Source organism: Leptopilina boulardi, unplaced genomic scaffold, assembly GCF_019393585.1.
Source record: "Leptopilina boulardi isolate dan_hultmark-lab unplaced genomic scaffold, ZJU_Lbou_2.1 LbouV2_165, whole genome shotgun sequence".
NCBI lineage: Eukaryota > Metazoa > Arthropoda > Insecta > Hymenoptera > Figitidae > Leptopilina > Leptopilina boulardi.
In genome coordinates this window covers 5306731-5318834 of record NW_026137713.1, presented here as the reverse complement: position 1 = coordinate 5318834, position 12104 = coordinate 5306731, and positions in this window count along the sequence as shown.

Below are 12104 nucleotides of genomic sequence, written 5' to 3'. Positions count from 1 at the left end.
AACAATTATCTCGCGAAATTAATTTTTCGAAAATTTTTCCAAAATATTTTTGAGTGTAGCTCAGCATCCGCTGGACCAATCAAAAAGTGCGCCATACATTTTTTGTTCGAGACTCCCGGGTTAAGACTTTGGCGGTATTCCCGAACAATTTTCTCTCGAAATTAATTTTTCGAAAATTTTTCAAAAATATTTTTGAGTGTAGCTCAGCATCCGCTGGACCAATCAAAAAGTGCGCCATACATTTTTTGTTCGAAACTTTTTCCCTATTTTATTGGAGGTATTCCCGAACGATTATCTCGCGAATTAAGTTTTTCGAAAATTTTTCCAAATTTGTTTTCTAGTTTAGCTCAGCATCCGCTGGACCAATCAAAAAGTGCACCATACATTTTTTGTTCGCTACTTTTTGCTAAAGACTTTGGTGGTATTCCCGAACAATTATCTGGAAAATTTAATTTTTCTAAATTTTTTCAAATTTGTTTTCTAGTGTAGCTCAGCATCCGCTGGACCAATCAAGAAGTGCGCCATACATTTTTTGTTCGCGACTTTTTGCTAAAGAATTTGGCGGTATTCCCGAACGATTATCTCGCGAATTAAGTTTTTCGAAAATTTTTCCAAATTTGTTTTCTAGTTTAGCTCAGCATCCGCTGTACCAAGCAAAAAGTGCGCCATTAATTTTTTGTTCGAGACTCCCGGGTTAAGACTTTGGCGGTATTCCCGAACAATTATCTCGCGAAATTAATTTTTCGAAAATTTTTCCAAAATATTTTTGAGTGTAGCTCAGCATCCGCTGGACCAATCAAAAAGTGCGCCATACATTTTTTGTTCGAGACTCCCGGGTTAAGACTTTGGCGGTATTCCCGAACAATTTTCTCTCGAAATTAATTTTTCGAAAATTTTTCAAAAATATTTTTGAGTGTAGCTCAGCATCCGCTGGACCAATCAAAAAGTGCGCCATACATTTTTTGTTCGAGACTCCCGGGTTAAGACTTTGGCGATATTCCCGATCAATTATCTCGCAAATTTATTTTTTCGAAATTTTTTAAAAAATTTATCTGAGTGTGGCTCAGCATCCGCTGTACCAATCAAAAAGTGCGCCATACATTTTTTGTTCGAAACTTTTTCCCTATTTTATTAGAGGTATTCCCGAACGATTATCTCGCGAATTAAGTTTTTCGAAAATTTTTCCAAATTTGTTTTCTAGTTTAACTCAGCATCCGCTGGACCAATCAAAAAGTGCACCATACATTTTTTGTTCGCTACTTTTTGCTAAAGACTTTGGCGGTATTCCCGAACGATTATCTGGAAAATTTAATTTTTCTAAATTTTTTTCAAATTTGTTTTCTAGTGTAGCTCAGCATCCGCTGGACCAATCAAAAAGTGCGCCATACATTTTTTGTTCGAAACTTTTTCCCTATTTTATTGGAGGTATTCCCGAACGATTATTTGGCAAAAAAAGTTTTTCGAAAATTTTTCCAAAATATTTTTGAGTGTAGCTCAGCATCCGCTGGACCAATCAAAAAGTGCGCCATACATTTTTTGTTCAGAACTTTCTTCTAATCACTATGGCTGTATTCCCGAACAATTATCTCGCGAAATTAATTTTTCGAAAATTTTTCCAAAATATTTTTGAGTGTAGCTCAGCATCCGCTGGACCAATCTAAAAGTGCGCTATACATTTTTTGTTCGAAACTTTTTTAATATTTTATTGGAGGTATTCCCGAACGATTATCTCACGAAATTAATTTTTCGAAAATTTTTCCAAAATATTTTTGAGTGTAGCTCAGCATCCGCTGGACCAATCTAAAAGTGCGCTATACATTTTTTGTTCGAAACTTTTTCAATATTTTATTGGAGGTATTCCCGAACGATTATCTCGCGAAATTAATTTTTCGAAAATTTTTCAAAAATATTTTTGAGTGTAGCTCAGCATCCGCTGGACCAATCAAACAGTGCGCCATACATTTTTTGTTCGAAACTTTTTCCCTATTTTATTGGAGGTATTCCCGAACGATTATCTCGCGAATTAAGTTTTTCGAAAATTTTTCCAAATTTGTTTTCTAGTTTAGCTCAGCATCCGCTGGACCAATCAAAAAGTGCACCATACATTTTTTGTTCGCTACTTTTTGCTAAAGACTTTGGTGGTATTCCCGAACAATTATCTGGAAAATTTAATTTTTCTAAATTTTTTCAAATTTGTTTTCTAGTGTAGCTCAGCATCCGCTGGACCAATCAAGAAGTGCGCCATACATTTTTTGTTCGCGACTTTTTGCTAAAGAATTTGGCGGTATTCCCGAACGATTATCTCGCGAATTAAGTTTTTCGAAAATTTTTCCAAATTTGTTTTCTAGTTTAGCTCAGCATCCGCTGTACCAAGCAAAAAGTGCGCCATTAATTTTTTGTTCGAGACTCCCGGGTTAAGACTTTGGCGGTATTCCCGAACAATTATCTCGCGAAATTAATTTTTCGAAAATTTTTCAAAAATATTTTTGAGTGTAGCTCAGCATCCGCTGGACCAATCAAAAAGTGCGCCATACATTTTTTGTTCGAGACTCCCGGGTTAAGAGTTTGGCGGTATTCCCGGCCAATTATCTCGCAAATTTAATTTTTTTAAATTTTTTAAAAAATTTATCTGATTGTAGCTCCGCATCCGCTGGACCAATCAAAAAGTGCGCCATACATTTTTTGTTCGAAACTTTTTCCCTATTTTATTGGAGGTATTCCCGAACGATTATCTCGCGAATTAAGTTTTTCGAAAATTTTTCCAAATTTGTTTTCTAGTTTAACTCAGCATCCGCTGGACCAATCAAAAAGTGCACCATACATTTTTTGTTCGCTACTTTTTGCTAAAAACTTTGGCGGTATTCCCGAACGATTATCTGGAAAATTTAATTTTTCTAAATTTTTTTCAAATTTGTTTTCTAGTGTAGCTCAGCATTCGCTGGACCAATCAAAAAGTGCGCCATACATTTTTTGTTCGCTACTTTTTGCTAAAGACTTTGGCGGTATTCCCGACCAATTATCTCGCAAATTTAATTTTTTAAAAAATTTATCTGATTGTAGCTTCGCATCCGCTGGACCAATCAAAAAGTGCGCCATACATTTTTTGTTCAGAACTTTCTTCTAATCACTATGGCTGTATTCCCGAACGATTATCTCGCGAAATTAATTTTTCGAAAATTTTTCCAAAATATTTTTGAGTGTAGCTCAGCATCCGCTGGACCAATCTAAAAGTGCGCTATACATTTTTTGTTCGAAACTTTTTCCCTATTTTTTTGGAGGTATTCCCGAACGATTATTTGGCAAATTTTTTTTTTCGAAAATTTTTCCACAGTTTTAGTGAGTGTAGCTCAGCATCCGCTGGACCAATCAAAAAGTGCGCCATACATTTTTTGTTCAGAACTTTCTTCTAATCACTATAGCTGTATTCCCGAACAACTATCTCGCGAAATTAATTTTTCGAAAATTTTTCCAAAATATTTTTGAGTGTAGCTCAGCATCCGCTGGACCAATCAAAAAGTGCGCCATACATTTTTTGTTCAGAACTTTCTTCTAATCACTATGGTTGTATTCCCGAACAATTATCTCGCGAAATTAATTTTTCGAAAATTTTTCCAAAATATTTTTGAGTGTAGCTCAGCATCCGCTGGACCAATCTAAAAGTGCGCTATACATTTTTTGTTCGAAACTTTTTCCCTATTTTATTGGAGGTATTCCCGAACGATTATCTGGCAAATTTCTTTTTTCGAAAATTTTTCCCCAGTTTTAGTGAGTGTAGCTCAGCATCCGCTGGACCAATCAAAAAGTTCGCCATACATTTTTTGTTCGAGACTTTTTGCTCAATTTTTTGGCACACGGAAAAAAAGAAAAAGTAACTTTTACTACTTTAAAAGTAAAATTGGACCTGTCCGAAGTTTCTGCGCATCTCTGGCAACTTTTACTCCAAAAATAGTAAAATTTACTTCAGAAATAGTAAAAATTACTACGGAAACAGTAAATTTTACTACAGAAATAGTCAATTTTACTATTTTTCGAGTAAAAGTTGCCAGAGATGCGCAGAAACTTCGGTCAGGTCCAATTTTACTTTTAAAGTAGTAAAAGTTACTTTATTCGTTTTTCCATTTTTCTCCGTGCATTATTCCCGAGTCATTATCTGGCAAATTTTTTTTTTCGTTAATTTTTCCCCAGTTTTAGTGAGTGTAGCTCAGCATCCGCTGGACCAATCAAAAAGTGCGCCATACATTTTTTGTTCGAGACTTTTTCCCTATTTTATTGGAGGTATTCCCGAACGATTATCTGGCAAATTTTTTTTTTCGAAAATTTTTCCCCAGTTTTAGTGAGTGTAGCTCAGCATCCGCTGGACCAATCAAAAAGTGCGCCATACATTTTTTGTTCAGAAATTTCTTCTAATCACTATGGCTGTATTCCCGAACAATTATCTCGCGAAATTAATTTTTCGAAAATTTTTCCAAAATATTTTTGAGAGTAGCTCAGCATCCGCTGGACCAATCAAAAAGTGCGCCATACATTTTTTGTTCGCTACTTTTTGCTAAAGATTTTGGCATTATTCCCGAGTCATTATCTGGCAAATTTTTTTTTTCGAAAATTTTTCCCCACTTTTAGTGAGTGTAGCTCAACATCCGGTGGACCAATCAAAAAGTGCCCCATACATTTTTTGTTCGAGACTTTTTGCTCAATTTTTTGGCATTATTCCCGAGTCATTATTTGGCAAATTTTTTTTTCGAAAATTTTTCCCCAGTTTTAATGAGTGTAGCTCAGCATCCGCTGGACCAATCAAAAAGTGTGCCATACATTTTTTGTTCGAAACTTTTTCCTTATTTTATTGGAGGTATTCACGAACGATTATCTCGCGAATTTAATTTTTCGAAAATTTTTCAAAAATATTTTTGAGTGTAGCTCAGCATCCGCTGGACCAATCAAAAAGTGCGCCATACATTTTTTGTTCGAAACTTTTTGACTATTTTTTGGTGGAATTCCCCAACGATTATCTCGCGAATTAAGTTTTTCGAAAATTTTTCTGAATTTGTTTTCTAGTTTAGCTCAGCATCCGCTGGACCAATCAAAAAGTGCGCCATACATTTTTTGTTCAGAACTTTCTTCTAATCACTATAGCGGTATTCCCGAAAGATTATCTAGCGAATTTAATTTTTTGAAAATTTTTCCTCAGCAATTTTAGCAATAATACTTTGCTTTCTCCACGAGGAAGCAAATTTTTTTGCTGATCGTAAAGAGGAAGCAAAATGTTCATGTAATGAACATCTGAATTTACAACTTGTTTGGTAAGTTTTTTATGCTTCTGGATGCGTTTTTGGTCATAAAAATGGTCTTCCTCTACTCGGATCTGGGTGTCAATTTTTTTCTACACTTTTCGGTGTACTTTGTGCAAGGATATGCAATAAAATCGTCTGCCTAAGAAAAATTGAATTTTTTTTGGAAGTTTTTTATGCTTTTGGGTGCGTTTTTGGTCATAAAAAGGGTTTTCCTCTACTCGGATCTATGTGTCAATTTTTTTCTACACTTTTCGGTGTATTTTGTGGAAGAATATGAAATAAAATCGTCTGCCTAAAAAAAATTGAATTTTTTTTGGAAGTTTTTTATGCTTTTGGATGCGTTTTTGGTCATAAAAAGGGTCTTCCTCTACTCGGATCGGGCTGTCAATTTTTTTCTACACTTTTCGGTGTATTTTGTGCAAGAATATGCAATAAAATCTTCTGCCTAAGAAAAATTGAATTTTTTTGGTAAGATTTTTATGCTTTTGGATGAGTTTTTGGTCAAAAAAACGGTCTTCCTCTACTCGGATCTGGGTGACAATTTTTTTCTACACTTTTCGGTGTATTTTGTGCAAGAATATGCAATAAAATCTTCTGCCTAAGAAAAATTGAATTTTTTTGGAACGTTTTTTATGATTTTGGATTCGTTTTTTGTCATAAAAAGGGTCTTCCTCTACTCGGATTTAGGTGTCAATTTTTTTCTACACTTTTCGGTGTATTTTGTGCAAGGATATGCAATAAAATCTTCTGCCTAAGAAAAATTGAATTTTTTTGGTAAGTTTTTTATGCTTTTGGGTGCGTTATTGGTCATAAAAAGGGTTTTCCTCTACTCGGATCTATGTGTCAATTTTTTTCTACACTTTTCGGTGTATTTTGTGCAAGAATATGCAATAAAATCGTCTGCCTAAGAAAAATTGAATTTTTTTGGTGATCGTAAAGAGGAAGCAAAATGTTCATATAATGAACATCTGAATTTACAACTTGTTTATTATTATTATTATTATTATTATTATTATATAAAACAATTTAATAAATTATGTTATGAGATAACAGAAATTATTAGTGATAACGAAAACTTATTCTAAACCAACTTTAAATAAACTATAGATACACTAGATAGTTTCCCACATAGTTTAAGTACCTAGAAACTAGATAGCAGAATTATCTTGACCTTTATAAATAATCTTAATATACTAAATAGTTTCCATAAAGTTTAATTATCTAAAAACTAGAAAGTATAATAATACCGTAATTGTATAGAAACTAGACAGTTTCCATATTTAAGTATCTGGTAACTAGATAGTAAAACTATACTGTAAATGTATAGAAACTGGATATTATAACTGTACAGTAAATAAATAGAAACTAGGTAGTTTCTATATAGTACAATTATCTAAAAACTAGATAGAATACTGTACTGTAACTATACAGAAACTAGATAATTTAACTTTCTTGCAATTGTATAGAAACTAGATAGTTTCCATATAGTATAACTATTTAGAAACTAGATAGTTTCTATATAATTTAAGTATCTAGAAACTAGATAGAATACTGTACTGTAACTATACAGAAACTAGATAATATAAGTTTATTGCAATTTTATAGAAACATAGATAGTTTCCATATAGTATAACTAGTTAGAAAGTAGATAGTTTCTATTTAATTCAAGTATCTAGAAACTAGATAATTATATACTGTTTCTGCATAGAAACTGGATAGGTTCAATATAGTTTAACCATTCAGAAACTAAACAGTAAAACCGTAAATATATAAAAAGTATTAAAATACTTTAATCTTTAAAAATAAAAATGAAAAAACTCACTAGTAAAAGTCAGTTTCAGTGATACGTTTCAGATGAAAATTTTACTAAGATATAGAACTGGATGTAATGTGATGTATTTGACAGAATTCTTATTGTGTGTGTATATATATATGATGAAAGCGCAGACGAGGTGAAATGAGCGGATAGGAGTACCTCACGCACTCCTGCGTTTATACGTCCGAAATCGTCCGGATCATAACCGAAAGCTGGCCAATAATTATTACACGACTACAGAGCGGTTATTGTCCCAATTCGGGGTGGTTGCGGATAATGGCTGGCTGGAGAGGTCATGTGAGGCTGACGTTCCAACATGTCAACAGCAACTATGCATCATCAGATGTCTGCACCACGTAACGCAGCATCCCTCGGATATGGGTGCACCCAAAGTGTGTTTGTGTATGTGTGTATGTGTGCTCATTGTAATAAGCAACCGCACTGATCGAACAAAACTCTATTTCCAATATAGAAAATAATATTTCAATCAATTTTAACAATTAAAACCAAATTTTGTAGAAAATTTTTTTATCTTTTTTCTACTCTTATAAGAATGTAAAATTTATTATAATGATATTTATAATAATATACTATTATCTACTATAATCTACTATAGTATACTATAATATACTATAATCTACTATAATATACTATAATATACTATAGTCTATTATAATCTACTATAATATACTATAATCTAATATAATCTACTATAATATACTATAATGTACTATAATGTACTATAATCTGCTATAATGTACTATAATCTACTATAATGTACTATAATGTACTATAATGTACTATAATTTATTATAATATACTATAATCTATTATAATCTACTATTATAAATTAATATATACTATAATTTATTATAATATACTATAATCTACTATAATTTAGTTTAATATACTATAATATACTATAATATATATTATAGTCTATCATAATATACTACAGTCTACGATAATATACTATCATAGACTAAAATATATTAAAATTACTGTAATATACATTATTTAATAATATATAATAAAGTTGTTATAGTATTATAATTATAAGAATTTAAAACGTCTGACTAAGACTGACTTTTACTACTTAGATGAAAATTACAAGAATCTAAAAGGTCTGACTGCAAGTTACTTTTACTACTGATACTATAAAATTACATTAAAATCCAAGTATTTTATGTCTGATTATGACTTTATTTTACTACTGTAACTAAAAAATTTCCTAAATTTAAGCTTGCCTGTCTTACTGAAATGTATTTTTCTAAAATTTTCAAAAATTTATGTTCAATTAAACCGTGTCTGATTGCAAATTTACTTGTACCACTGAAATTATTAAAAGTAATATATTTTGCGTCTGGTCTGACTAAAATTGATTTCTACTACTGAAAACATAAAAATTACTATTACCATAACTATAAATTATTTTTCAATAAAGCCTTGTCTGATTAAAATTTACTTCTACTACTGAAACTATAAAAATTAATGGAATTAAAGCTATAATCAACTATATAGGGAAAAAAAATTTTCTCTAGAGAGAGAGAGAGAGGGATATAGTAACTATTGAATTATTTTCTGAAATACATATATATAATTAAATAGATTTTCATTGATTTTGAAACGTGCGGCACATGCTTCACTGCCAACTCTAGAAATTGGAGTGGTTGACGAAGGCACTCGCTTTACAATAGTTCGCATTGTGCTGAATCTAGTGGAGTGATAGGCTCTGGTATCTCAGTTCGTGAAAGCTGCGTTATATCGCAGTCAGCACGTAAAGACTTATATAGTGCCTTATACAATGTGTATTTCTCAAAAGACGATAAAACATTATACAAATTCTCATGTCTATTTCATACATCTTAAATTTATAGAAATTAATTTCTGTCTATTGTCACACTAAAAAAGAAATTTTCACACAGTTAAATTATTTAGAAACTAGATAGTATAACAGTACCGTAACTATTAAGAAACTAGAAAGCATAATTGTATCGCAATTCTATGTAAGTTATATAGTTTTCATATAGTTCAACTATCTACAAACTAGATAGTTTCTATATAGTAAAACTATCTTAACCTTCCTAAATAATTTGGATAGTTTCCATATAGTTTAAATGTCCAAAAACTAGATACTATAACTCCTGAACATTCTAAATAATCTGAATAGTTTTAATATAGTTTAAGTGTATAGAAAATAGATAGTTTCCATATAGTTCCAGTATCTACTAACTAAATAGTTTTAATATAGTTTAAATTACTGAAAACTAGATAGTTTCCATATAGTTCCAGTATCTACTAACTAAATAGTTTCAATATAGTTTAAATTACTGAAAACTAGATAGTTTCCATATAGTTCCAGTATCTACTAACTAAATAGTTTCAATATAGTTTAAATTACTGAAAACTAGATAGTTTCCATATAGTTCCAGTATCTACTAACTAAATAGTTTCAATATAGTTTAAATTACTGAAAACTAGATAGTTTCCATATAGTTCCAGTATCTACTAACTAAATAGTTTCAATATAGTTTAAATTACTGAAAACTAGATAGTTTCCATATAGTTCCAGTATCTACTAACTAAATAGTTTCAATATAGTTTAAATTACTGAAAACTAGATAGTTTCCATATAGTTCCAGTATCTACTAACTAAATAGTTTCAATATAGTTTAAATTACTGAAAACTAGATAGTTTCCATATAGTTCCAGTATCTACTAACTAAATAGTTTCAATATAGTTTAAATTACTGAAAACTAGATAGTTTCCATATAGTTCCAGTATCTACTAACTAAATAGTTTCAATATAGTTTAAATTACTGAAAACTAGATAGTTTCCATATAGTTCCAGTATCTACTAACTAAATAGTTTCAATATAGTTTAAATTACTGAAAACTAGATAGTTTCCATATAGTTCCAGTATCTACTAACTAAATAGTTTCAATATAGTTTAAATTACTGAAAACTAGATAGTTTCCATGTATTTCAAGTATCCAAAAATTAGTTGGTCGTAGAATTACATTTAAAGCTAGTTTCAGTATAGTTCAACTATACAGTTTCTATACAGAAAATAGTATAACTGTAAAGTAACTGTATAGAAGCTAAAATTTTTTGCCTTTAGGTCTTTTTATTTCTCGTGAAGTCAGAATTTTTTTTTTGCGATAATAATAAATAAAAATTTAGAAAAAAAATTATATTTGCAATAATCATAATAAGTGGAATTTGATTTTATTCATTTGGAGAATGAACACAGCAAATATAATAATCTGCATAGAATATATATATATATGTATATATATATACGCAGTGGCACATGTCATATGCCGTAGAAACATACTCTATCGTGAACATCGTAAACTGGAATGAATCATAAATAAACGCATATTCGAAATTACGAACTAAAACATTTAGTTTTACGGGGGCAGCTTTGCGATGATTTTTGTGTATAGGCATTCCAAAACTGAATCGTCAGTTTACGATCAATGTTCTCTCTCTTTCTCTTTATACAATACTTGACGATTTCAATAGATTCAAAATAGAGTTGTTCGCGAGTGCAAAATATGGATTATCGATCATTAATCTGAAAACTACTTTTCAGACTTTACTACTACTACTACTACTACTACTATAAACTTGAATTGTTTCCGAAAACAAAATATAATATCGCGAAAACTGTTTTTTTTCTTATTCATTTTGTTTTGTTTTGTTTTGTTTTTTTTTTAAAATAAAATTCCATTGTATAGGGGAAAAAAAACAAACTTTTTATCAGAGACTTTTTATCATTTTTCAATTTTCTGAAAGCTATTATATTTTCGATCACAGTGTATATATTAGTATGAAACTCTAACTAACTGCCATTCTCGCATTCGCATCTGCTACTCCCTCCGTTTTAAGCACTTCGCACATGGAAATTGTCATGAATGCACACACAGACACACATTTATATATACATATTTGTGAAACAAATTGATTGTGAGTGTTCAGACAGTTTTGGGATACGATTGTGTGGCCATCCACACTATGACAAATTGGCTATTTAATCAGAAAATTTGACCCTATTACTATTATTTATGAATAAAATTAATCTTTTATTTAGTTTTGTCGTAAAAAGAATATATGAGGCACACACATTACAAACTAAATTTCTTTTGGGTCGATTATGTAATTCCACATTCACTTTCATTTTCACTTTCAACATTTCACTTGTATGTTACCCTTACCTTTCCTACTTTCACTATTTCACTTCCACTTTTACTCTTATTCTTCCGCTATCACCCTTTCACTTTAGTGAAAGTGGAATTGGAATGGTGGAAGTGAAAGTGAAATAGGAATAGTAAAAGTGAAAAGGTGAAAATGGAAGTGGAATCGTGAAAAAGGAAGGGTGAAAGTGGAAGTGTAGAAATGACAATGAAATTACATAATCGACATAAAATTATATAATTAATAAATTACGTAATATCTACTGGATTAAATCCCAATAAAATAAATACTAAATTATAATTTCACAAGTACAAAAAATTATAATTAAAAAAATATTCAGTTAAATGAAAAGTCCAAATCAAATTTTCATAAAATAGAAAATTTTTTTCTAAAATAAAATCGAAATTTAATATAAACCGCAAATTTTTGTGTTTTCAAATTTGAGACTCCTTTTCACAATCTTAAATAGAACAAGATTAAAAAGCAGCATCAACATTTGAGAACAAGGTTTTAAGAACGGATAAAGGAAAACAAGCTCGAGCTTAAGAAAATCCCTTGGGCTGAATTTCTTCTCTTTTTATTTTTGTAAGATTCAATCGCCGAGAAATTGAGAGGGAACTTTTTAGCTGTTTAACAAAACTCTCTTGGTCTTGTAAATATAACATTAAAGACAATTGCAATGACACTCGTTTAAGATGTTTCTTTATATTTACACATTTGATATCTCCCACAGAAAATTGTTTTCATTTTCAATAGTAAAATTATTTTAAAAATATTTATATATTCTAAATATAATAA